The following is a 5,720-nucleotide window of genomic DNA, read 5'->3' as shown; positions in this document are numbered from 1 at the left end:
AAATTTAAAAATTTTAAAAAAATTTAAAAAAATTTTAAAAAATAAAAAAAATAAATAAAAATTAAAATTTAAAAAATGTAAAAAAATATAAATATAAATAATATAAAAATATAAAAACATTAAAAAATTAAAAAAAACATAAAAAAGTAAAAAAAATATACAAGGAAAAAGAAAAGTAAAAAAACATAAAAAAATAAATAATAATAATAATATTATGTATAGTTGGTTTTGTAACTGAGGGTAATACGGTAAAATATTAAACTAAGGTATTCATTAAAATCTTCAAACAAACAAGTTTTTGTTGCATTACCTAAGTTGAACCAAACAATATTTGGTTATGTTTTATTCCCTATAACCTTGGTTATGTGATTACCTGGTAATCACATAATCAAGATTATACATGATGACTTGAACCAAACGTACCTTTAGTATTGGTTATTAAATCAAAATCAAATTGAATAAATTAAAAAAACTAATATCCAAATTATTTGAACCAAACTTCCGAATTCGATCAGTTGTGGTTTTTACTCACCCCTAAGCTCAGGTGTCGTGTCTGAACATTCTGCATCCAAAAATATTTGATTTGTGAAGATCAGAAAAAATAATTTGAGGCTCGACTACTTCCCAAATATTTTCCTATAAATAGTCAACGGCTTGGGGAACCATGTACCGAAACATTCAATGTCTTCTTCATCCTTGTTGCTCCGAGGTAATTCACCACTTGTCAAGTCATTTACAATCTCTAGTCGTTTGAGGCCTATCATTTCTTCACTTCGAAGTAGGCTTGAACGGTTCATATATATGAAGATAATTCACTACAAAAACGGGCATGTTGCGATCAAATCTACGATGAAAAATTTTTCATCGCGAATAAGCTGTTGCCAAATTCTATGACAAAATAAGGTATAATCATCACAAATTTTGTGACAAATTTTTTTCATTGCAAATTTGAGACGAAAAAGAATTCATCACGAAATTTCATGATATCAAAAGCGACGAAAAGAGATATTTGTCGTAAATTTGTGACGATCTAAGTTCGTTGTAGATTCGAAAAATTGTGACAAAAAGGGTTATTCATCGTAAATATGCGACGAATCGAAAGTCATTGCAGATCTACGATGAGTCTAGATTCATTGTAAATCTGTGACAAATCCATTTTTAGTGTATATTTGCGACGAAAAAAGGTTTTCATCGCAGAGTTGCGATACACAATGTAACTTTACGATAAGTTTGCAATGAAAAATTTCATCGCAAAATATAAATTTTTTCCACAAAACTTAATCATTTGTACATTTTATCGTGTATACAAATCATACTCAAACTTATTTTTATATAAACACAACATCAACATTCCCAACACATCCTATACAATAATTAAACAATCCAACCAATCCTACACAACAATGCATTCCAACACATCCTACACAATAATTAAGCAATCCAACACATCGTATATACACAATTCATCTAAACAAGTCATTCATACAAGTCCAAATATCCAAAATGAAATCCTAAAAAACAAATCAAAACAAATATAATCATACAAGTCATATGCTTACAAACTCATCACATATGCTTACAAACTCATCATATCCATAAATATACAGATGTCATAGTTCAATAAGTTTCATATCAAACAATATAAAAAAAATATAAATATAAATCATCATCCTCTTCTGCCTCAGTAAACACTTGCTTTTCCTTCTTCCATTCTTCTTCTTTTCCTGTGTTAGAAACAAACAAATTGAAAGTTACATTCATGTCTAACTTATCAATTGTATCTATGTGTCAACAAATAAAATTTAATTCATCATTACAGCATATCACTTGTATCTATGTGTTTTGATATATAAACAAGTTAACCTTATGATTTTTGTAAGATGTAATCAAAGGTTTTGACCTTGGATGTCAAAAGATGTCATTCATCCTTAATTACATGAAACATATATATACATGAAACCTGTAATTAAACATAACAACAGATAAAAAATACACCAGTCATGTAATAATAAATACATGTATCAAATATTCCATGACAAATAATAAAAACATTAATACATATAGCTAATATTGCATGGATTAATAGTAGGCAAGTCATAAACATACAAAACATGTTGAACTGATATAAAATTGATTAAATCAATCGATTATTAAATTAACCAAACTTAATTTCTTGTCAGTCAACTGCTACTATAAATTCGTGATTTATTTTTTTTTAAACATCGACTCAAGTATATCAATGGATTACTTAAACATGACAGTCGACTATCAATTTAACTAATTTTTGAATTTTAAAATCGAAATCAAACAGAAAAATCAAATTAACTAAGATTGTTTTAAAAAACAAATTAATTGAATTGAAATTTCGATCGGCATTTTACTCATATTAATACAACACATGCAATAGCATCCCAAAATGTTCAATTCATTAAGATTCGGAAATATCCTTCGAGGCTTGACTGATTTTGAATGTTTTTTTTCGAAACATTGATAACTTAGAGAATCATATACCTCAAATATTCAATGTCTTCTTCATATGACAAAAGATAATTCGTTCGTCCAGCGCCTCCGATTCAAGGCTTACTCTGAGCAATGATTAATCCACCATCTGTCAAGACATTTAAAATGTCTAGTTATTTAAGACCCTATCATTTCTTTACTTCAAAATAGGCTCGAACAATTTAAAATATAAAAAATGATATGCAAAAGGAAAAAATCTTAAGGAAAAAACTCAAGAATAGACACATACAGTGATGAACTCACAAAAATAAAAATGATGAAATTTTTTTCTCTCTTCATATAATACTTTATGAATTAGAAAAGTTAAAATTGGTTGACGATAATTTTTTAAAAGAAAAATATTTGAACCTATTTTTTTTAAAAAAAAAATATGATGTGTTATGTGATATTAATGGTTCTCTTTTAACAGATCAATTGAAAAAAAAAATATTATTAATTTAATTATGCTTAAGAAAAATACCAAATGTTGTCAAATAATAGTTATAAATATTATTAAATTATTCTATAGATTCAACTAAATTTATATCGGATGTAGTAGTGAATTTGTTTCTATTTGCTACTAAATTTTATTATAGATTCAAAATATATTATAAATAATATTAAATCTCTTTAAAATATCAAATTATAAGTTAAATATCATCAAATTAATTTATTTTTAAATTTATACGCTAACATAAAATCAAAGTACCTCGGAAATACTGATGAGCTCCACCCAACCAAAATTTCTTCGCATTGTCTTAGAAAGTGCCACCAGGTCAACCTGGTCACCATTCATGATCAGAAGGTCATTCTCCAGCGTTACTGATACAACACCTACGACCACAACGGCATCAACTGATTATGAAATATAAACACGTTTAAACAGCTTCAAAAGATGAAGAATTAACTAAATAATAAATTAGTAATTTGACATCAACCATATTGAAATATAATTTTAGGGAGAAAGATACAAGGACAGAGGCAAATTAATATCCACATATTTCAGTTGTCGTTAAGTTAATTGTCATGTTTAGAATGGAAAAGTGGATATAGATCAGGAATGAAATGAAATGAATGATTACCATGAATTCTTACAGCAGTCTTGAGAGCTTTAGCTCTAGATTTAGCATCCTCCATGTTCAATTTCAACACAATTTTTTGCTGAAAAACGGAAAAATCAGCAAATTAAAATCAGAATCTAATTAATTTCAAGAAACTGAAAGCAAATTAAAATCACAATCTAATTAATTTCAAGAAACTGAGAACAAAAGGAGTGTGGTCTATCGCTATCAATCTATCTATATATCTTAACAAAGAAAGCGATTGTGTATGTTCAGAAATGAGGATAATAGATAGCAGTACTTGATGAACTTCTGTTAGCAACAAATGAATAATATATTAGTAAATGTGTGAAATATATTATGTTGGGAGCTAGTGTTGGTGCAATCTGAGCGTGGACAGAATACAGTGTAACACCTTTTTGACGAAATCAAGGTTAGAGTTGGACTCTATCTCTTTAAGATGAATTTGCCCGCACACGGTGCTCACGGAACACGACAATCGTCTCCCAAGATACAACGACTTTATCTTATGATAGCAATATTGCAAATCGCAAATCGCAAGACCTCCGAACCGAAAAATCTTCTCAAAGTCTCCAAATGCAAGTATGGAATGTAATGCTTGATTTGAATTGGAATGAATTGAGTGAGTAAAATAAGAATGAGAGGAGTCTTATTTATACTAAGTGAAAGGGTATAAAAAACTCTTGGTTCAATTATATCTCAACCATCCAATTTGAATTAGATGGTTTAGATTGCATCCCTTCCCCCAGGAGATACAATGTCTCTTCATTTGGATGTCAATCAATGGTTGAGATTGAGTCATCCAAAGGACACTTATCCCTTCTCAAATCGACAATCCAGATTTGTCAATCTTGATCCAACGATCTAGATTTAATTCTCATTCATATTATGTTTCCAACAATTCTCCGCATGAATCAAAATTAATGCATGCATGTTATCATCTAAGGAGAGTTCAATCCAAAGATTATTACATCAAGAGAAGTAGCTTATGGCTTTGAACCTTCCATAATAAAGTATCATCGAATTTACTAGGTTGCTTAGTGAACATGTCTTAAACTACTCAATCGTTCGTATAAACCAAGACAAAGATACATACACAATAATATTTCTCAATTCTTTATAGTTCTCACTGTTTTGTCCGTTTTGGCCATGGACAATATCTTAAATTCATAAGTATTTCATTGAAGCGACCCGTCTTCATATTTATATAGGTGACTTCCTATAAAGAGTATCGTATCATACTCTACTTTTTCAAATATAGTAGTCATTAAAAGTTTATAACTTAACATCACTACATATCGTGTCATACTCTACTTTGTCAAGACTAACAATATTGAAAGTTGCAAAATTACCTATGATTAGTTTTCTCCCATTAATAGGACTATAAATTGAAAACTAGGCCTTGTCAGAGCAAATATGTCGTGTAGCACCAATATCGACCCACCACTTTCTAGGATTGTCCACCAAGTTAACTACAAATATAATAACAGTCAGGTCTAATTCTGACATATCTATTGGCAAGGTAATTTTGATGTGATCAAACAAGTTAGGTTAGGTCCTGTTGTGTTTAACTCTGTGTCTAAGTGTGCAGGAACTTAAGAGCACATGATATCGAGCAAAGACACAGCTAGCGAGAAGGATGGCACGGGAGAGAGCCGACGGGCTCGATGCGTCTGGGGGACGAGGTGTTGTGGAAGAGTACGCAGGCGGACGAGAAGGAGGCGCACGACGTTTCCGAGGGACGAGAAGCCATGAGCGGAAGTTTGCTCGAGAAGGACAGAAGTTGAGTTCGGATGAACCCTATTCCGGATGGCCGAAATCACCCTAGCGAGCAAAGCCGAAATGGAAGACCCGGACCAAAGCAAGCGGAGCCAAAGATGGAGGCCCGGAGATAAAGTAAACAAAAGGTTGACTTTCACCTTCGGGACACCCGGAACCATTTCGGGCGCCTGGAGCAGTCCAGGGCGCCCGGAACCCAATTCTTAGCCAAATTTGTCGTGGCACGTACCATTGTATCAGGGATAAAATATTATCCCATTCTAGGCGCCTGGAACCCTTCCAGGCGCCCCGAGCATGGCTATATAAATAGCCCTGCTCCCGGAAGCTTTACAACAATAAAGAATAGTTTGATACAACACT

General features: G+C 31.3%; 1 long non-coding RNA gene across 1 annotated transcript; it reads right to left on the bottom strand.

Annotated features, from left to right (window-relative positions):
- Positions 1–1,495: 1,495 nt before the first annotated feature.
- Positions 1,496–3,700, bottom strand: LOC121989695. Its single transcript, XR_006114304.1, has 4 exons — positions 3,582–3,700; positions 3,209–3,333; positions 2,512–2,608; positions 1,496–1,724 (listed from the first exon to the last, which is right to left on the bottom strand). It is a non-coding gene; the product is annotated as an uncharacterized LOC121989695 (long non-coding RNA).
- Between the last annotated feature and the right edge of the window lie 2,020 nt (positions 3,701–5,720).

The sequence above is a fragment of the Zingiber officinale genome, chromosome 6B (genome assembly GCF_018446385.1).
Source record: "Zingiber officinale cultivar Zhangliang chromosome 6B, Zo_v1.1, whole genome shotgun sequence".
NCBI classification, from domain to species: domain Eukaryota; kingdom Viridiplantae; phylum Streptophyta; class Magnoliopsida; order Zingiberales; family Zingiberaceae; genus Zingiber; species Zingiber officinale.
The sequence above is the reverse complement of the archived record's forward strand: the minus strand, read 5'-3'. Positions and strand labels throughout refer to the sequence as shown.